The sequence below is a fragment of the Emydura macquarii genome, unplaced genomic scaffold (genome assembly GCF_026122565.2).
Source record: "Emydura macquarii macquarii isolate MOO-44397 ecotype Brisbane River unplaced genomic scaffold, CSIRO-AGI_Emac_v2 contig_1348, whole genome shotgun sequence".
Classification (NCBI taxonomy): domain Eukaryota; kingdom Metazoa; phylum Chordata; order Testudines; family Chelidae; genus Emydura; species Emydura macquarii.
In genome coordinates, this window is record NW_027131485.1 from 8334364 (window position 1) to 8357301 (window position 22938).

At 41.2% G+C, this 22938-nt stretch overlaps 1 long non-coding RNA gene across 1 annotated transcript in view; it reads right to left on the reverse strand.

The window, feature by feature from the left end:
* Positions 1–18575: 18575 nt before the first annotated feature.
* Positions 18576–22938, reverse strand: part of LOC137155302 (uncharacterized) — a 30693-nt gene continuing 26330 nt past the window's right edge. Inside the window, exon 4 of the long non-coding RNA XR_010920406.1 lies at positions 18576–18913. This is a non-coding gene — a long non-coding RNA (uncharacterized lncRNA). The remainder of the gene's footprint in view (positions 18914–22938) is intronic.

Consider the following 22938-nt stretch of genomic DNA (forward strand, 5'->3'; position numbering starts at 1 on the left):
AATTTTGTTTTCTATTATTAGTTTCTTCTTATCAAACAAAGAGTGTAAAGTTTAACAGATATAGTGTCTGAGAGAGACAAATACAGACTAACTGTAAGCTGATGCTACTGTTTTGCCATTGTATCACAGGCCAGAGTGAACACTGATCTGAATTATGTTGATTTAACCCAATAAATAATTGTAATCATTCCCCTTAAATAAGAGCTTATTGTTATTATTTGTATTATCTGAGGGCCTAGAAGCTTGAGCTGAAACTGGGGCCTCGTTGTGCTAGGCGCTGTACAAACAGATAGTGAGAGGCAGTTCCTGCCCGAAAGAGTTTACAATCTAAACAGAGAAATTAGACAAAGGGTGGAGAAAAGGAATTATCTTCTCTGTTTTACAGATGGGGAGCTGCAGTACAGAGAAATTCAGTGACTTCTCCATGGTCACAAAGGACATCTACGGTAGAATCAGGAATTGAACTCAGATCTCACAAGTGCCCAGACCAGGCCCTTAACTAAAAACCCAAATAAAACAAAACCCACCATTCTTCCCATCTTTTACAGGTCCTTCATTTCTGCTGATATGACATTGCAGGGATCTGACATATTAGCCAAACAAATTAGGTGCTTCCTAGAAATTATCCTGCAAAGACTTAAGCAGATAATTTTTGCATGGAAGGCAGTCCCATTAAACTATAATGACACCACTCACAGTGTGTCAACTTAAGCATGTATGTTAGTCTTTGCAGAACTGGGTTCCCTGGGTGTTATCCTGCAGCTCTCACTCAGGGGAGACTCCTACTGATGGGAGTTTTGACTGAGTGAAGACAGCAGGGTCAGGGTCAGTATGGCAACACCTAAAATTTCTTTCAGTTTACAATAGAGCTGACATCTGGTCATGGAGTTCACATTTGGATTGGGAACAGATTTTCTTCCAAGTCTGGGGATGTCTGAATCTCCAGGAGTCCCTTTATATGGGCCTGATCCAAAGCCCATTGAAAGACTCCTGTGGATTTCAGTGAACTTTGGATCAGACTGTAGTGCAGTGTGAACAATACAAAAAGAGCATTAAGATAAAGGAAACATTTTCATCTTAAGAGCTATGGAATATCAGTTCGTCACATTTTTATGTTCACTTTCCTTATGCATTCGTGGTATGTTGCTAACGAGTTTACCCTTCCCAGTAACCACTCCATGCTATTAATAGTACTAAGTTGTGTGACAGAACTGAGAATTTATGTCAGTAATTCTAAATGCAGACAACTCATAGTATCAGATAGGAAGCTGCCAGAGATGATAAAAATATTCCTTCTTTTTGTCTTAATTTTCCACTGCTTTATTTTACCATAGTTAGAGTGGTGTCCACTGGGGAGTTCACAAAAATTTGGCTGCAAAATTAGACAGAGAATTTAGCAAATATTTATTTGAATTCCATCACTCCTTACAAGTTTAACATAATTTTTGCAAAATTTCCTTTTTTGGGGGTTGAAAGCTGGATATGCAGCGCATGGGTGAAATTATGCACTCCATAATTCTGGAGCAATTTCTACAAGGCTTCCTTGAGAACACCCGTGTCTGGGTTAGGAGGCATCAACTCACCACTCTGGAGGTGGCGGTCAAACTCCCGAAGGCGTTTGAGAAGCAGATTTTCCCCAACAGTGGGTGCACCCATTTAACAGATCTGAGCTAGGACAGAAGTTCAGAGAATTAGCCTGCTGAGAAGAAAAGGGAGGAGAGCAGAGGAACTCCTTCAGGGAGTCAGGAAATTACCTTTTACCAGCATGACAGACAGGGACATCTAAGAACAGACTGCCCCATATGGACTGAGGGCTGACTGAATTTTGTGGCTAGACTGGGACCTCACGGGGTGGCATTGAAAAACAGCAACCATCTCAGTGAAGGTGGGGAGGAGATGGATGAGCAGCCTAGTAGACACTGCACCTAGGTGTTCGCTGGCTAGGAGAGATGTGGTGAAGCCAGACTGGATCCTACCAAGGGAAAGGCTGAGTCTGGAGTGTATCCGTGGTGAGAGAAAACTCTGCCCAATGGTTGAGATACCCCTGGAGGTCCAGGAAAGTTCAGATGGAAATGGGTTGGTATTAGTAAGAAAGTAGACATCCGGGGTCCAGAGCAGAAGGAAAGTGAGTCACCAGTGAAGTCAGAGAAAGGGCTCAAAGTAAGGAAGCTGGAGAGCCTTAGACAACAGTATACAAGGCAAGGAGGTAAAAGAGGGAAATGAACATTCCTGAGGAGAAAGTAGAGAAAAGGAAGAACCGGGCAAGCAGGCATGAGGGAAGAAAGGAAGCCCGAAAATATTGGAGGAGGTTGGGCTGTCTACACAATATTTGCTACCAGGGCTTCGAGAAGAGGAACCCTAAGCGATGCTGGTAGAACTAGGAGAATGAGAAGCCATAGGGAAAAAATCTGAAAAGATAGTGCATGCCCTGCCCCTAAAGAACAAGGACAAGGGGGATCAGACTAGATCTTTGAATTGTCCCTGCTGTGAAAGCCAGTGGGCTGAACCAGAATTACGTGAATATCCCCCACCCATTCACAAAGTGTAACATCAGTGGATGGAGGTGGGATAACCACCCAGTGGGCAAGCAAAGGAAAAAAGTAGCTGATGCCTCCCCTAAAGAAGGGCAGGCATAAGGGAAAAGGAACCTCAGTGTTTGATGAGGGAGGTGTGTGACAGAATGCTGGGAGCTAACAGGTGAGCCAGCATGCTGATCATTTAAGCACTGACCCGTTCTCCTGGCAAAGGCTAACTGGGGATATACAACTAGTCAGCTGATCAGGCAGGGAAGGCTGATAGCCATTAACTGAGGGTATAAAAAAAGAGACAGGAAAGACGTGAGAGGGGGAGGACTTGGGCAAGCTGAGCCCAGTATGCTCTGAGATCTGAAGAAAGGGAGACTACTATTCCCCTTCAGCCGTATGGGAGAGGGCTAAAGGGAGCATTGTAAATACTTTGCTGTACAAGACCATACTGGTGTTGGTGACAGGAATATAAATACATCAGATGAAGTTGCCACTTACTGGCCAGAGTCTGAGAGATTTCTGGGGCATCAGAGGATGGGAACAAAGCGTGCCCCGTTATAATTAGCATTTAGGTATCTGTGCCGCAAGTCACATCAAAGGATGTTAACACTAATACCTTAAAAAGAGCTGGGACTGTAATGTCATGCTGCTTTTCAGATTTTGCACTGTTGTGTTTACAGTTAATTTGTTATTAGGTATTGAAGTGAAAAAAATGTCAGGAGTATTATCACAGATACACTATTTTTAATACATACAACTAACATTTACTATTATACATGACAATTTTGCCATTAGAAGAGCAAGGGTAACAACCACATTTTTGCACATAACCTCTCTAAATTCCTAGGGACACAAGTTTGTCTTGGCAAACTTTTGAAAACCTTTTGTAAAACTTTGGATTTATTTCCTAGAATGCAAAATGTAATAAAACATGTTTGATAAGGGCTGGATTGTGCCATTTAGTGGACATAGCCCTGAGTAGGGGGTGATACAGAGATGCACCACTTCAGGAGAATTTGTCATGGAAATCTATAGGTTGGTTCAAAATTTACATAGAACGAGAATTATTCCCCCATCAAACTCTATGGATTTTTGCACAAAAGCCATTACTATCTGGACTCATCTCTCCATTGTATGTCTAAGGGGTCTGTCACCTTGGCATCTAAGACTGAGGTTTCGGAGCTGCATTAAAAGAGTTAGGCTAATGGAGTTCTTCAATAGAACACTGTGGAGTACTTAGTTTTGTTTGGCTAGTCTACATCCTCAGGGAAAACTGTCTAGTATTCCTATTTGTTGATGAGCTATGACTGCTGTCTGTTAGCAAAACGCTTAAAGGTTTACCCAGCAGGGCTTCTGGCTCACCTTTCTTGACAGTATTAAATCCCGAAATGTAAACCATAAATTTGCTTAACAGGTTGCAGATGCCATATCTTTCTCAAGTTACCAGGAAACCAGGTAGTACTTTTTATTTCTGCAGCAAACAACAATGAATTTTCATCATTTTTTGGTTTGGTCTGATTGCAACTGCTCCAGGCATGCAAGTAGGTGCATGTTGCACAGGCAGCCATCATAAAGCTCTGACAGCTTCTTCTCAGCTGCTGTCATCCTAGTCAGTGATTTCCAAAAAAGTATTAGAATATTCAAAGCTGCTTTTGAACAGATTAGGCGTAGGCAGTAAATCATATGAGATTAATTTGGCAAAACATTTTTATCCTTTCATGTGCAGCTGTTCAAATTTCTGAAGCAATGGAGATTGTTTTATTATAATCTAATATCTAGGTGCTGTACCTCTGCCACGTGTAAAGGCAGGAAGGACTGAAGGAAGACAGCCAACTGCTTTGTTAGCTTTATCATGTCAATTAAACACAACCTCCCTGCATTAGAACACATGATGTGAGGGCTTGATGCAACTCCCATAGTCAGTGGGAGTCTTTCCATTCGCCTCCAGGAGAGCAGGAGCAGGGCCTGAGAGCACATGGCATGAGCGATGAGGAAGGAATCAGTGAATCAGAGAGCTGGTTTCTGTAGTGATGGTGAGGAGTGTGTGTGCGTGCACGCACCTGTGTTCAAATTGTTTATTAACTGTTTAATTTGACAAAAACGCACAATACAAAGCAGGAAAAAGAAAAACCTACCACACAAGAGAAGCAGCAGGGAACTTTCCCTGGTGCCATGGTACTCTGTTGCTACAGAGTACGATGAACTGCCCCCTAAGCTGAACGGGGATTTACATGCCTTAGTATTTGTAGGATCAGATGCATTTTAAATGGATTTTAAAGGTTCACCATTCATGGTTGGAGGTTTTCTAATCCATGCTGTGGATAGTTTAGGGGAATACCTAGCAAGGAATTTAGGCTCCAAACTTTAAACAGAAACTTTAAAAAGAAAAGGAATTTTTTTTTCAATATTCATTTAATCACTCAATTAAAACACTTTTAGATTTTAAAAATACACCCTGGAATGATCTATCACTTTGCACTGGATTGTGCTTATGTATGTCATATCACAGCATAACATAGAAAATTATGTAATCTGATGGACCGAAGACAACATGAAGGTATTTGAAAGCTCACCATTGCACCTGACACAGTGTGTGATTCTCCACTAAAACATATAACAGACAAGATACATCATGACTGAGATTAACAACAAAACACACAAACACCAACAAACTTACTACAGCTGCTCAGATAATGGTCTTGGATAACACTGCCTGTTATTGGATGCAATTTACAAGCACTTATATGTTGCAATACTGACAAAACGTACTTGCTGTCACGCTGCTCAAATGTGAAATTCCTGTAGAAGCCAAAATCAATCTACATAAGAGTTTACAAAGATAATTCTTGCCCTTCTCACACTTATTTATGTGAAAAGAATAGCAAACGGACATTAAGGCAAGGCAAGGCCAGATTAAATGTTATTCAGATAGGTACAATATTAATAATCTGGAAGGAGGAATAATATATACTTGCAGTTTCCTCGCTCTTATTATGTGTAATATTTTCAGCATAGCCATCTGAATTCTACCCCTAAAGTTTATTTTATTTTGTATTTGTGCTTTAGAGCTTTTTCATATTAGAAATCTTGTCACATGTGTTTTACATTAGATAAGAAGAACCTTACCATGGTTTATTTCAAGATGTTCACTGATACATTTTTTACAGTAATTTCTATATTAGCAACATGGGGCAGGGACTGTAATTAATCCATATTTTCTGAAGTGCCATGTAAATGTATGGTATATCTAATATATGTTAGATCCTGATCCAAAACCCACTAAGCCATGAAGGCGTCTTTCCATTAACTTCAATGTGGATTAGACACTAAATGCTTAATAGTAATAATGATCACCCAGAAGTTTCCAAAACTAGGAAAAATATATCACAGCCAAACACAATCCTTCGTACTCTGCTCCTTCAACTTCCTGCCCTCTTGCAAAAAAATAAAAATAAAAAAATCAAGATTAATATCTATAAGAAATTTCCTTCTCAACAGAATCAAACCCTTTAGAGTAGCAGTCTAAATGCTCAGATGATTTGGAATTAGCTGAATTCTTAGAACTGCAGTATATATTCCAAATGCAAAAACGTGAAAAAGGTAAAAAGCAAATGGCATTTCTATTTCCATTTAAATGGAATATTCTCTGTTTCAAAGTACGTGCTGCTTTGAAAGGTGACTCAGAATAGTGGGGTTTTGGGGTTCATGTTTTATTGTGTTACAATGATTTTCAGAATAAATATGCTCAGTTTAGAAGCCAAAAACAGGGTTTTTTTTCCTAGAGCCCCTGGTCTACAGGCCAATTTACATTCTCAGTTACACCGACACAACCCCAGTCTCCACACTGTGCCCTCAGTGATACCTGTGTAACCATTTGCCATTTTCACCACTGAGTACATATAACAAATTGGCCTTGTAATTGCCATTTCAATTTAGACAGAACAGCTGATCGAAAGCCCACCAGAGTCAATATCTTTCCATTGACTTCACTGGTTTTGGGTCAGGCCGTAGGCCCTCTGACATAACGTAAAATACAAATATAAAAACCCCATTCCATTCTAACTAAACCAGCAATTCCATGCTAGGTGACTCCTCAAACAGGCACCTTAACTGCTGACTGACTCTCCCACTCCAGCAATTCACTATCCTCCCAACACTCCCTCACTCAGCTTTCAACACTTAGAGGGAGGAGATGAACATTGTAGCCATCTTTGGGTCAATGGGACTCTCAGCATGCATGAAAGTTTGTGGGACTGGGTACTTAACAGGTTGCTTTATCAGTGCCATTCAATAAGATTATGTAAATGAGTTGGGTGTTCAATCTTTTTTAGCATAGCTATTCAATTTATTCTTGAAAAAGGAAGTGCTTCCATCGGTTTCCATGACAACAACCCTCGGAATTCCGTTCTCATATAAATGAGTTATTGCTTTTTGTGTTTCCATAATCTAGGCAGCCAAGAAATTATCATACTGTCCCAGAGAAAACAAATCAAATCTTCCTATCCTCGCAACACCCCTCCAGACACCAAATTTGTAGATATCATTGCTAGAAGTATAAATGAGTTGAAAAGGAGAGCCTCAGTCTGAAGAATATTATATTGGAGATATCCAATTTCAGAACAATTTCAATTAAAAGAGCTTCTATTGGTGCCTGTGTGCACATCAATAGAGGGAAAAAAACCTGGGTTCTACTTACAATATCCCTTCTTCTCTGGTATAGTATCTATAAAATATTGTAAATAGTAAATAGTAAATAGTATCTTGTAAATATTTTTCCATCAGTCATAATTATTGCTCAGCTTCACTAGTCCTACTTACGATTTCTTAGCTTAAGTACCAACAATGTGCTCAGCACTGTACAAAACAAACAGTTCCTGCCCTCAAGAGGTTACAATCTAATGAAGACAAACACTGAGAAGCAAAAAGGAGGATATTATTAGGATATTATCATCATTGCTGACTCACTTCTTGTGGTGATTATGGAGGTATGAATCTTTTAATTAAGTGAGCATGGTGACTTGCTGTATCAAAAAAGGGACGATACTCTATGAATAGATAGTGGCTCCATTTTAAATTGGCCATTTCCTAGGCACGGGATGCCTGTCCTACTCAGCTATTATTTATTCAGTTTGTAAATACTTAGAAGGTGCTCAGTGAGCATGGAGAAGTACTGAGAGAGAACCATTTATTGTAGAGGAGAAACAGTGAAAATGCACTGTCTCCTGGATTCCAGAAATAGGGTCGCTTTCCCTCCATCCCCATGATGTTCTCAACAGCATGCCATGAGTCTGCCACATGGACTCTAACCTCTGAAGAAATCAAGTAGTAAATGTCATAGTTTTTAAAATTTATTTTTAATTTGTAAATAATATTTTATTGCATGGATTTCCACAGGGCACAGGCGCACAGCACAGATGATGCACTATGGTTACTCTAGGATAGTTGATCTCATGCTGCGGTCATGGACCATCAGTAATCTGTGGAGCTTTTCCTCATGTCAGCCCGATAAGAGTTGAAGACTGTGTGCTGAGGGATATTTCTCCTTCAAAGGGAGCTGTTGAATGAAAGAGCTGGAACACCAGTGGTGCTGAAGTTAGGCTTACTGGCCTATAATTGCCAGCATCACCTCAGGAGCCTTTTTTTAAAAATCAGCATTACATTAGCTACCCTCCTGTCATCTGGTACAGAGGCTGATTTAAGCGATAGGTTAGATACCACAGCTAGTAGTTCTGTAATTTCATATTTGAGTTCCTTCAGCACTCTTGAGTGAATATCATCTGGTGGTGACTTATTAATCTTTAATTTATCAGTTTGTTACAAAACCTCCTCTATAGACACCTCAGTCTGGGACAGTTCCTCAGATTTGTAACCTACATTGAATGGCTCAGTTGTGGTAATCTCCCTCACATCCTCGCAGTGAAGACCGATGCAAAGAATTCATTTAGCTTCTGCACCATGGCCTTGTCTTTCCTGAGTACTCCTTTAGTCCTTGATCATCCTGTGGCCCCACTGATTGTTTGGCAGGTGTCCTGCTTCTGATATACTTTAAAATATTTTGTTGTTAGTTTTTGTATCTTTTGCTAGTTGCTCTTCAAGTTCTTTCTAAGCCTACCTAATTATACTTTTACACTTGACTTTCCAGAGCTTATGTTCCTTTCTATTTTCCTCAGTAAGATTTAACTTCCAATTTTTAAAGGATGCCTTTTTGCCCCAACCACCTCTTTTAATCCACTGTTTAGCCATGGTGGCATTTTTTTGGCTTTCTTACTAGTTGTTTTGGGAGGTATGTGTGAATGGTGGCCCCGCCTCTTCCCCTTCCTGCTCCGTCCCTTCTCCAAGGCCTCCACCACCCTCCACTGCCTGGCTGCTCCTCTCTCCTCCACTCCACTCTCCCTCTCTGGAGGATCCTGCCACTTGCTGCATGCATCCCTCCTCATCCCGCCCACCCCCACAAGGTCCCCCCACCTAGCGCTCACTGAAGCCCTCCTCTCCTCCCTCCATGCTTCACCCCCTGCCCGTGAGAAACCCCCCCCCACACCCCTATGAGAAACCCCCCACTCACCGCATCCCTCCACCACTGAAGGGGGGCCCAAGTGGGGGAGGGGACATGGCCTGGGGCAGAACCAGAGTGGAGTGTGGGCAGGGACATGGGCAGAAGAGGCAGCACCGGGAGCCAGCCTCCCCTAGGGGAAGCTTCACCTGCCCCCCATGGGTTCAGCTATATCATTCTTGTCAATATCTGTGATCAGATCCTGTGCTCCATTTAGGACTAAATCAAGAATTGCTTCTCCCCTTGGGGGTTCCTGGACTAACTTCTTCAAGAAGCAGTCGTCATTAATGGCATCTAAAAATTTTATCTCTTCATCCCATCCTGAGGTGACATATACCCAGTCAATATAGGTATAGTTGAAATCCCCCCTTATTACTGGGTTTTCTGTTCTTATAGCCTCTCTAAACTCCCTAAGCATTTCACAATCACTGTGACCATCCTGATCTGCTGATCAGTAGTATAGTCCTACTGCTATACTTCTATTATTCAAGCATGGAATTTCTATCCATAGAGATTCTATGGTACAGTTTAAATGAAGATTTCTACTATATTTGATTCTGTGCTTTCTTTCACATATAGTGCCACTCCCCCACCACCACGACTTACTGTGTCATTCCGATATTTCATGGACTGGTATTATTGTGTCCCATTGATTATCATCATTCCACCAAGTATCTGTGATGTCTATTATTTCAATATCCTCATATAATACCAGGCACTCAAGTTCACCCATCTTAGTATTTAGACTTCTACCATTTGCATAAAAAGCACTTATACATTTGTCAACATTTAGTTGTCCGACTTCATGTGTTGCAATTGAATCGGACTCTTTTTTCATTTGGCTGTTTCTCTGCAGTCCCTACCTGTACTTTATCAACGTCTATCCTATTCTCTCTATTAGGATATAGCATATGCCCTTTAATAAATACCCTCTTAAGGGATCTCTCTGTTCAAACCGTGTGCTCTTCTGCACCTGTCAGCTTTCTCTCAGCTCTTAGTTTAAAAATTCCTTTATGACCTTCTTAATTTTACACATCAGCAATGTGGTTCTGTTTTGGTAGACTCCCATTGACTTCAGTGGGCTTTGGATGAGGTCCCTGGTAAGTGAAAGCTGTTACCATCTGGAGGCTGTGTAGAGACCTATGTGAAATACGTTACTTCAGGAGTAAATATAGAAGGCTCTGTTTTGTTGTGTGGCTATTGTCACCAGTGTAAAGAGGGTGTAAAATGTTATCTAATCAGAATGGCAGCAGTTCACATCTACATTACATGGTGAAACTATCCACACAAGGTGTAGAACAGATAATGAGGCCCAGAGACTCCAGCCCCCTCAGGTGGGATCTCTCTGTGTTTGGTTAAGGCACATTGGTAGGTCACAGGGGGCAACTGCCACTGGGATTGCTGGCACAGCAGCATGGTCAGAGGACATCAGTCTCCAAGACTGTCAATCTGCCATAACCTCACTGGCAGCAGAGGCACATAAAATAAATATTGGGGCTGCGGAGTGTGGGGAAAGCAACACATATGGCTCATCCGCAAAAAAAAAAACAAAAAAAAAACCTTGGATTCTGGCACTCGGTTGCATATTCTACGTCTGTTCTGCACACAGAACACACAGTGAAAGTGGTAAAAACATGGTCTCATCTGCACTGAAGACTTCTACTGTGTGTTCTGTGTGCAGAACAGACGTAGAATATGCAACCGAGTGCCAGAATGCAAATCAGAGAAGAGAACTTTGCCCTTTGTTTTTAATGCGTTTGGTCGGAAAATGTAGATTTGACATCTGAAAATTTTAATTCCAAGAGCATCCCAAGAAAAGAAGAGGCCAAATTTGGCTCTCTGTTTTACACTGGAGTGAATCCAGATTAACTCCACTGAAGACAATGAAGTTATTCTGGATTTGCACTGCTTTAACCAAGAGCAGAATCTGGCCTCTGAGTTTCAGAGAATGTATCCTTAAATTTAACATAATTGATTTATTTCAAGGAGACTTTTTATGACTCAAACTATTCACTCCCCCTGTTTATTGGCTGGTATGTACTAAAACGTAGTCTCCAACACAATGATGGTGCATCTTAGTCAGTCAAGTCCATCTGTTATATTCAGGAGTCCCATATATTGCAATGCACTGCAGTCTTGTAGAAGATATAGGATTTCCTTACCAGAATCTAAAAGATCAGTTTGCAATTACAAACTTTTCGTATTGTCTGCCACAGCATTATTTGTTTAAAAATGTAGTTATAATGTAAGAGTAAAATCTTGAGTTAATTTATTGTTCCAAATCTGTCAGTCTTCCTAATTAGACATTAAATCATGAGCACATCCTAGAACACCACTTGAGTAAAATCAGAGCAGAGCAGATTACACTGTAGTCAATCTTTAAAACAACTGTAAAACAACGAGAAATTGTTAGTTTTGCATAAAAAGTACATAATTATTCTTCCCTGTATAGAGTGAATCGTAAGGGAAAAAATGAGGTTCAAAGATAAAAATCTGGATCATTTATGTAATTGGACCATCAGATGCAACATTTAGTTGGTTGCAGACAAACATACAATAATTGGCAATCAGAACTAAGAATCAAGCTTGTGGATATTTGCTAAATAGAACAAGGCATCATTCAGCATGCTGAAGAGAAAAGAAGTTGACAGTTACTGTAGGAAAGTAATTGAAACCTAGAGCACATAAACAAGTTCCTATGGTAGGCTGTATTGGCTGAGGTGATTCTGTTAGCATATGTAGCCCTTCAACCAAATTCATCCTTGGTGTAACTCCACTGATTTCAATTTGGTGCCTTATGTATGGGGCCTGATTCAAAGTCCACTGAAGTCAGTATTCTGTCTCCCATGAGCTTGGATCAGATCTGCAGAGGGCAATACTGGGCATCGTAGCACAGAAAGGGTGTCATTGCCTCAGCGGTTGCAGTATGGGGCAAAAAAATTAAAAATAAATACAAATCAACAGGTAGGATTATCAGGAAAAGACCACATCTGTGCTGAAGGGCTGCTCTGGCATTTGTGCGAGACAGCCGTAGACAGTTGTTTTTTCCTACGATTCCTTGACCATGGAGCTCCTAGAGAAGGGATGGCAGGGTGTGCATTTTTCCTGATGAGCTATAAATGCATTTTGGATTCTTTTTCTTTCCTTGCATACACTAGGGATTTACAACCTAAAAGAATAACTGAATGGCCAGTGAGTGAGAATGTGGAGGTTAGAGACTTCCAGCATTCCTGTTTTCTTTGGTGGACCAGAGAGAGAGGGGCAGCAAGATGCCTAGAACTTTAAGAGTGTGTTCTGAACTTAATCCCTCCATAGCACTGCTTTGGGGAGCGACATGGACTCACTCACCCTTGCAGCCAGAAGTGCAGTGGACTGTGGAAGGAAACTCATCCCTCCAGCTGGGTTCCACTGAAACATACCCTTCCAGGGCTCCACAGAAGAGAAATGAAAGAAAAAAAAACCTATGGGGAAATAAACACACAGTCCCAAACATGCTGCGGGTCTCCCTTTCTTCAGGGAGCCTCTGGCCAGCTCAGTGTCCTCAGGCAAGCTAGCAGAAAGTACTTTGGGGTAATTGTTTGGAGCCCAACCCACTCCCTCTCAGGGACCTTACACAGTCTGTAGTCATGTGAATAGGCTCCTCCACTAGAGCTGGGGCTTTAGAGAATTTCCTCCTCCCAGGGCTGCCTCTGACCCCGCTGGGCTTCTCCTTTTCTGGCCCTTCCTCCAGGTCTACCATGCCTTGCAGGTGGGGTGGGGTGGAACTACTTAACCCTTTCCTGCTTGGTGCCGGGTTTGTACTCCCCATCACAGGGTGCAACGCACAGAAAACGAGACCAGCCTAGCGCTTACAGACCATAGTGACATCCACCGCAGATGGCATCTACAGCCAGAGACCTTTAAAGATGATGAGCTAGACTGTGCCATTAGGCACAGCCACTGTACAAGGTGGATGCATAAACTGGAAGGCATTGCGCTTTCCAGTAACCTGTGCATCACAGTTCTTCCCCTGCTTCCCTATTGCTTCTAGGATGCAATCATTAACTGCTAGTATAGGCGTGCAGTAAATTGCTGCTCCCTGCACTGGCTCAGTTACTCTGAGAAGCAAGCATAGCAGTGGAGCCACAGTTCCACCTACCCTCCACCCCCCACCTGCTCTATGGAGGAAATAAGTGGTAAGTAGTCTTGCTTATTCCTATGCACTCAGACCCAAGGTTCATGTCAGGGTGGAAGGGAGTTGAGGGTTCTTCCTTCCACTTATTCCTTGGCAAATAGTGAGAGTCACAATCTGTGACCAGTAATGTAGGAGAGTACTGGAAAGGGCAACAACTAGGCAGCATAAACTGAAAGAGAAACTAGGAGTTAAAGAAACGGGGCAGAATTATTTCATGTAAAGGAAGTAAATTATTGTTGGAGATGTTGGAAGCAAGAAGTACACATTCATTTACAAAAAAAACAAGATTTGATTCTGGAGACTGAGAACGAGGGAGGAGGTGGAGAAGATGCAAATAAAACAGGAGTAAGAAAAACAAAAGAAGACAGACGTGATAGTAGGGATGAGCAACCTTTTCTTGTACCTCAACTTCTCTCATTTACAATCTGCCTCTCTCCCATTATAATATTTAGGAGGGAGGAAGAATGTCATGTTCAGTGCCTAACTGCAATGCAGTTAGCTGAGGTTCATTATGTGATTTCAAGTCTCACTTAGGTTCCTTTATGTATTATTTTCCTTTCGATGTTATTTCCTTTTTTATACAATTTACCCAGGCTGATTCTTCTTTTTAATCCTTCTTGCTGTCTACTATTCCTTTGCTAAATGTTGGTTTGAGATGATTGACAATGTGTTTGACATTTACATTTTATTGGAAAGAATGTAGATTGCATCTTTCTTATCTGTTCCTAAAATATTTCCTCCATTCTTTCACAACACATTTTTGGGACAGTAGTTGCATTCCCATCAATTTCTTCAATTCATAACACACTCCCTTGAATGCTGCCTTTTCAAAACCTAATGTTTTTGTGCTGCTTCTCTTTGTACATATTGCAGCCTCATGAATATTTCAAATCCAATAGTATTATGATCACTCAACTTTATAAACTCACCAGCTTCTATCTTATTTATCATACAGGACCTGCTTCATTTCCTGGGACAAAGTCCAAAATACCCTCTGAGGGATTTTTTTTATTGTTTTTCTTTTACAGTTTATACAAGCAATCTTACACTATCACAGGCAGACACATGTATCCTTCCTCAGACATTAAACAGTTTCTATTCCAGCCAAAACTTTAGGTCAGTGATTCTCAACTCACAGCCCACTAGTGGACCAATCAGCACACAGCTGCGGCCCATGTGACATCCTCAGGGCCATACAGGTGGTATACATATTGTGTCGATGCAGCCCACATAACACATAGGGAGCTGCATATGTAGCCACAGTGGTAAAAAGGTTGAGAATCACTGCTCTAGGTAATTGGAATTGTCTGTGATCAGTGCTCTATGCTTTTAATGAGTCTCCACAAGTACCTAAATATTCCCTGATTTTTTTACTCATCTTCTCATGGATAACGAGTCTATGATCATCATCTTAACCATTTCCAGCCTGCATTTTAGCCCAGATACTTGAGCAGCATTTCCCAGAATTTTCTTTACATGTAGAATGACCCTGTACCCCCTTTTTATTTCAGCATCCATCTTTGTCCATAGCCTTGTAACCGCACAGACGAGGCACATTTCTAAGATTCTACAAAATCTCACTCATGTAACATTTCTTGTTAAATACTCAGAGGCAACTGGTGAGTCCACAATTTCATCTGTACCACACTAGTCAGTGGCAGTACGGGTGTATTGAGAGCAAAATTTGGTCTGCGGATTGCAGAAGTTTTCACTTTATCTGTGTGAATGGGTCAAACCACACCAAAAAGCATGAGGAGCTATAAAGAGTCAGACGGCAGGTATCACATAATGCTGGTATGACTTTAGAACCAAAACCCGTAGCCCTATCTCACAAAGCCCATGGGTTAACACTGACTCACCCAAAATAGTCCTCCTGAAATCAGGGCAATTATTTGTGTGAGTGCGAGTTGTGCAATGTAGCCCACCCACAGCCCTTACTCCCATGAGCAGTCCCACGGACATCCATGGAATTATTCCTGTGATTAAGGGCTACTGCAGCAGTAAGGCTTACAGCAACTCGCTCTACAGCTGTAAGTCACACTGAGGGCTCCCTCCACAGCCACAGAGGTGCTCCTGGCAGCAGAATCAGTTTGAGACTCAAGCTGCGCACAGCATCTGGCTCCATGGCAGATCCCTGAATAGCAGGGAGCAGCCTATGTGTGATGGGAGGTGAAAAGTTGGACGGGCTGCACAAATTCTCCAGTCATTGAACTGAAGCAGCTTCCCAACTTTTTCAGAGGCTGGGAGTGAGGATTCTTTTCCCCACAGAGCCCAGCCCAGCTGCTCAGGCTGGCCAGTGTGCTACAGATCTGACCCCCTAATGAAGTACTGTATTCCTCCTTTTAGCACACTGCTGCATAAAGCTACTTCAGGCCAGCAGCAGGGCCAAGTTTCTCAGCTGACAGGGTCTGAGGATGGCAAACCTTTCATATTCATCTATATCAGAGGAAGTCGATCTGTCAGCTGATGGCCACTGGGAAGACCCTGAAGCAGAATTATCCAATTAGTGGAGTGCCCCATCCATTTGGCACAACTCACTAGGGCTCCATGCTGCACAGCATAGAATCTCAGCTTTGATCCAGTTCTTGCAAGTGATCGAATTCAAAGATTCCTCTTGGTGTGTGTGATTGCCTCTCAAAAGATAGGCAGAGAGCAACCACAGCTGTGACAAACCAGCAGAAGGTATGCCAAGCTTGTTTTAAGGGAAACTATTCTCTACTATGCAATTGATTCTTGCAAGATTTGCAGAAGACCATACAGTTTCTTAGGGGATTCAAATGTAGCCCTGTCACTTCTGTCTCTTGGGCTGGGAAAGCCCTGGTCACTGTTTGCACAAAAGACTTCCAAGGTGCTGCAGGAAGAAGAGTGGATATTTTAGTAGCTGGTACTATTCTCTCAGTCAGCCTTGCACTGTTGATCCAGCATTCGACTACGGAGCATTGCACCGAGAGATGTTCCATTTTACAGAGGAATGGAGAGTGAGGGTTATGAAAGAGCCTATGACACTTTGCAAGAGAAGAGGTGCTAACCCACTACCTTCTGATGCCCTGCTGTATGGCTTTAGCTGGTTCACATTCCCCTTACTTTTTCTGTTCTGAATGAGAACTCATTATCTGTGGGCGTCTCCACAGCTTCCATGCTGCCCTCCTCTCACGCCCCCCTGCTGGCAAATCTATTTGCCAAGCTCTCCTAGCTCCATTGAAATCAGTCTGAAAAATTCACAGCTGCAAGGCTGCCTGCAAAAAGGACACACATATCCTTAAAACACAAAAGCAAGATCACAAGCTGTGTGCCTGTCATCATCCAGACACAAGGCCTGTATCTTACATCCTTCTCCCCCAGCCATATTCTGTGGTTCAAGTTTTGTTTATTTTTGGACCACAAACTCTTTCAGGCTAGGATTTGTGCTCCTCTTTGGATCTGCACAACAGCCACCATATGTTGGGTATTACTGTAATATAAATAAAAACAAACAACCCAGATATCTACTTGACGATAGCACATTCCCACACCTAAAATTTCCCCTGTAGTTTCAGAAGCAAAATTGTTTTGCTTCCTTTCTTAAATAAAAAAAACTGTTACACAGCATTACTCCTGTAGATTGGTTTTTGCATGCCAGCATAGAGGTGAGTGCATTTCAGTGGCTGAGCAAGTCATTACTACATATCATCTGTAAAGTGCTTTCTGATCCTTCAGGATGAAAGGTGCTTAATCCTAAATTGTTGCTAATAATAATAATGGATGGTTTTTGTCATTGGATTTAAATATAAACATCTTATTTTATGCTCATTTAAAAAAAAAATTCCATTTTTTAAGTTATACCAAAAAAGTAAATTAAAAAATTGTATTTGAGAGAAGGAAATATTGGACACACAGGTTCTCAAAATTGCTCTAATATGGCCATTTTTCTTCACCGCCAATTGTCTGTACTTTAAATGGGATACATATCACAGCTCTGAGAATTCACCCTTTCTTGAAACAAGGGTTCAGCACCCACAAGGTTTTGAGCATCATGAGTGCATTGTCTCTTCGAAATAGTTAAGTGGTTGCACATTCCAGACAGTCAGCTGAGTTTATTGCACACACTGGAATCCCTGGCTTTCCTCTGCTCCACCTCATGAGCTCACCCTCTCATCCTCCAGTTTCAGGGAATTCCTTGCAACTCCTCCCAATCTCCACCCCCACCAGAGGTTCTGTGACCTCCCAGCCCTGGGTCCCCCACTCTCCACCCCCAAGGCAGGCTCTATGTGCTTCCATGCCAGCAACCCCACCCCCATCATGGGTTTTTTCCCAGCCCCCATTCTCCCTCCTCCATTTTCTCCCCCCACAGCAGGGCTCTGTGCACACACACCCCATTCCCATCTCTCTCCCCCTCTCATGGTAGGGGCTCTATGTGCCCCCATGCCCTTCATTCCTCCCCCTCCCCCGCCGCATGCTAGCATCCCCCAGTCTCCCCTCACTGGGGGACTGTCTATGTTACAGCAACCAGTCCATGGCTCCATATAGCACTGCCCTCAATCTCTGTAGGGTTACATGCTGCAGTCCCACCACTACATGTCCTAGCCAGAGCTTGAGAACGGGTCCTCAAACAACAGCCTGTGGCCATCTCCCTCAGTTTCTACTCTGTGAGAATCTCATTTCTTGACTTAAAAATTAACTGTTCAAAAAATGTGAAAACTGTTTCCTTCTCCAGGATTTTGAACTGCAGAACCTTGAAAATTAAGAAAAATTGTTTTTAAAAAACCCAAAACACAGAGTTACTTAAGTTGTCACACCATTGCTCATGTGGGTCCTTTATTGTATTTTATTATCATTTTAAGGACAGAAGACTTGTCTAATAAGGTGAAATTCACTCCCTGTGCAGGAGAGCCAGTACAAGGATTACAGACAGCTTAATCTCATCTAAACCCTCAAAATAGGGTTTAAATAGGACTAAAATGTGCATGGGTTTTAGGCTGGTCTTCTGCACAGGGGCTAATTTAATAAAAGCAACTAGGCTGCAGTGAGGTATTTGGTAGCTTAACACCAATAAAAACAAGACATTGCCTGATTATGTAGTGCACGAAAGTTATACTGTCTAGTAACAAAGCCTCAGATAAATAAACAATTATTCTATGCACTTATTCCTAGTTCAAATGCCTATGCTATGCACAGTATGTCTCCCAGACGCCATACAGAATGTTATTGATCCTTTTAATTGGTAAGGACTTTAAGTGACAAAACCATCCACCCACTTTCCTTAATTAAGAAAAATCCAATTACCACCCCAAAATGTAAATTATAAGCCTGTAAATATCATTCAGTCTTCAGGATTTAGTACCATTGGCATTTATTTTCACGAGCCATCTGTACAGTGAAGGATTCATTTAAAAAAAAAATCACTTGTCAGCTTATGTACTAATTTGCAGGGCAATCACTTGCCAGAAAGTATAAGAAACATCTCACCCAAAAAGGACTGTGCCTACATGTTGAATAAGAATTCCTTCCTTATGTGGGCTGGATGTTGTTTTCAGTTTGGATGTTTGTTCCCCTTTAATTCCATTTGCTTTACAAGACATTCAAGTTCACATTCTAACTCCTCATGAATGTCACAGTTTTTCATCTCCTGTGTCTGCTTCAGGAATCCTTGATGTCCAAAGCTCATGTGACCCTGCTGGTCTCGTACTGCCAATGGAAGGTCAGACAGATTTGCAGTGATAGAAATAAATGTGGAACACGATGATATAGGCCAGCAGCCAATAGTTTATTTAAAAGGCCTGTGTTCAATTCCTTCTAAACTAGACACTGTGGAGAGCTATGAGAACTACAGAGTCTCATCACATGCAAGAATAGAAACAAGGGGCCATATCTATGGTACTGGGGACTGTGCCTTTAAAGGGCTTAACTTCTCTGGGCAGAGTTCTGATAAGATCTATCCCTAGTGCATCAGCAACATTTTCTTAAAGGGTTCACTCCTGCAGACCTTTACACACAGAAGTCTATGTTACTCATGCAAGCAGTCCCATTGACTTCAATGGAACAACCCACGTCAGTGATCAGTGACCACACAGCAGTAGCAAGCACATACATCCATTCTGCATGCAGGGGAAGCCATGCTGCACTCAAGGGGACTCCCCCAGATCCCTCCATTGCCACCAGGCAGGGACTAGTCGCATCATGCACCTTGCTGAGTTGAGTGCAATGACTACCCTTTCTCCCTGTGCAGCAGCTCAGCAGTGCAGGTAGCTGCAGAGGGGAGAATATGCCAAACCAAGAGAAGCTTCAGAAGCTTCTATTGCTGTGCACAGCCCTAGAGCAGGGCAGTGTATTAAAGACACGATGGAGCAATTTGGATAGAAAATAAAGAGTAAGGACCAAAAGCAGGTGCTTATAAATTTAGGGCGGGTTGTACCACAAACTGGGTGATCTTATAGTTTAGTGAGTCCCTAAGTACAGTCTGAGTCAATCCATGACTGAAGTCAATGACTCTTCCTATTGACTTCACTGGGCTACAGATCAGGCTCTGAGTGTGCTACTTTCCTATTTTCTTTTAAACTCCATATTGCCTAACCTCGTCAATAATGAATCCATCTTTACTACCCCCAGGGGCAGCTCTCTTGAGAGTGAATGGGGGCCCGCTATGTAGCAGAGTGGTAATCAATGGCCACATTGGAGCAAGCATCATTTATTTCCCACCCTGCTAGGCAGTGACTGCTCCTTCTGCTGAAAGTATGAGTCTGTAATGGAAATCCTGCCACAATTGTAATTAAAAACATCTCCACCCTGATGCTGGAATAATGTATAGCAGTGAAATAACATTTTCGAAGCTTTTACTGACGATATAAGCAATGGATCAGGGGTGAGAGAGGATTGAAAATGCTTTGCACATTGGTCCTGCTAGATTAAAAAAATATTAAAACATGAGAAAGAATAGAATAAACGTGACTTGCAAAAGGCAGACCTTGATTTATGATGCCCCTTTTCCCCTTGATCCCCTTGCTTCTTTAAAATGAAAGGATTCTTGAAAAAAATGTTAATTTTATAAAAAGGCCTTTTCTGTTTGTTTTTATATCTGAGAAATTCAAGTCTTGTTTACCCACTCTTGCTGAGAAACTGTAAGAATGACTAGAGAAATAGTTGGATGAGGATATCCACAAGTACCAAGGAAGTGAAATATGAGCAATTGAGAGAAGGGAGTTTTAGACATAGTTTGAGGACAAGTTATTAATATAGCATTTTAGCTTTAGGACATAGCTCAGAACAAAATACAAATTCTAAAATCAGCACCGCTTGGTAAAATAAACAGATTTTTACAATACAAAAAAATAAAAACAAAATCAAACCTTCTCCCAAGATTAAACTTTTATAATCACAAGCCATAAAACAATACGAAAAATAAACCAACAAGGCTATGAATACATTATTTCATTTAAGTCATAAGGAACCTCTCCCTCACATACATTTTCCTTGTTTTTACAGCCAACTAGACAAATAGGGCAACCGTCCATGTAACTGAAACACTTTCGCTGCATAGCAAACATCCTAGTGTGTGAGCTGATGTGTTAAAAGGCACCTGAGACAAGAGCAGGGCTTACCATTTGTTTTTCAGGTGACAGTACAGGCTGCAAAAAAAGTAAACAACATGCTAAATTTTCAACCAGGCCAGCCCTGCATGGACAAAATAATTATGTTGATCTATGCAGCATATTTCCTTTCCAGATAGGCCAACTGCATAGCTTGAAAATGGAGAGCCGCGAAAACCCTCCTTCACATATTAGTGTTTATAAAAAAATCCAGATATTTCTCAAAACTATTAACAATCTTTTGATGAGGAAGCCAAGAGGATTTATCTGTCTCATGAACAGCTGCCTATCCAGTTGTTTGCAAATATTTTTGACTGGAAGCTTAATTATGGATTTTATGTTTTTGCCTACTGTCCTAGCCAGGTAAAGTTCCAAGAAGCCTAAGGAATAAAGAGAACAATGTACTTTCAAAAGCCAGGGAAACTTTAAGGTTTATGCTTTGTCTGATGGAACAGCTTAACAATCTCAGAAGGTGCTATAAATTCATATGCTGAATATGCAACCAATAATTGATATATAGGCAATGAGCATTAGTTGAAATACACATTTCCCCACCTTTCCTTTAAACAGCTGGGCTGTAGTTTGGGAGCCAGAAGATCTTCCTTAAAAATTTGTTTTGCACAATCTTTAAAGTCTTTCCAGCCTCAGATTTCCACATCATAATATTTGAGACCAGACTTTAGACCTGAAAACTCTAAAGGCTAATGCAATTAAATAGACACTCTCTCCCCTCCCCCTCAGGACATGAGTGAAACAAAGTGCCAGTTACATAGATCTTGAAGCTCCCTCCCTCTACCTCCTCTGTATCTTTATTTCATTGATCTTTATATGTAAAACAAATATCCACATAGGTGAAAAATCTAACCTACTCAACATAGTAGTCAACATTGGTCTGAGGCCAAAGGAAATCTATTTAGTTTTCTAATAATATATAGCTAAACACCCTGTTGGCAAAAAGAGCCAAAATCCTTTAGTATACACTTCAACCCAGAGAAGACTGGAACAACAAAGACCACCTCTGACAAGGAAATCAAATGCTAGTTTCAAATCAACAAAGGCTGCACAAAATTTTCCCCCGTTGAGAGACCAATGTTTATAAACCAAAAGACAAAGGACAAAACAATTAACAATAGTGGAGCAGCCATTCCTGAAACAGTCTTTTTCCTTGGTAAATAAAATTACAACTCTCCACTCAATCCACTAAATCTCCCCAGAAGACATCCAGTACAGATTTTAAAAACCACATCTATATGACTGACATCTATGTGATCTATGCAACAGTTTCCAGGATCATTTCTGTCACCTTTTTATATAAAATGGAACAATAATATCAATGGACCAATCAGTGGGAAAAATCCCTCTACTGTTAATATTAGTCAGTTCTGGTAACTGAATAGCCCAGCATTCAATATTGTCTTTATAAAATTTTGCTGGGATAAAATCCTCCCCACAAGCTTTGATACCATGTTTTTGGTTTATCAAAATTCTAGCTTTCCTGGTGCAGACTAGGGGCCATTCTGGAAAGAGACAATATGTGAGATCTAACGAGACAGACAATATTGAAGGGTTATAGAAGAAGCGTCATTCTAAAATGCAAATGTCTCTCTCAAACATGTTCAGGAATGACTGCTTCGATATTATATTGATATTATCATAGCCAATTGCCACCGACACCCAAAATAGAGATGAATTTTTCTTTATGGCAGTGAGTTCAAATTCCTTCCAAAGGACTGCTTGATGATCCAGCTTTTTCTTAAGCAATTTTTTATTTTCCTTTCTAAAGATAACTAGTTTCTTAATCAGAATAACCATTTCTTCTAACAGCCGTTGGCATAATCTGAAGCTGTTTCTTTTAAATGATTCTTTTAAAAGATGAAAATATCCTTTTTTAGTGGTCAGATAATCCAGTAATTTTTTAACAATCTCAATAAATGTGTGGCCTTGTGATGGATCATTAAGGTCCAAAAATTGGTTCTTCATAACCCACGGATCACTGGATGGAAATTTCTCTGATTTTAAACTTAAGCTAATGGATTCCACTTGATTCACTTCGAATATACATCTTCAAAATCAGGGGCACAACAATCTTCCAGAATACTTCTATGAGAAGGTGGCTGAAGGGCTGAA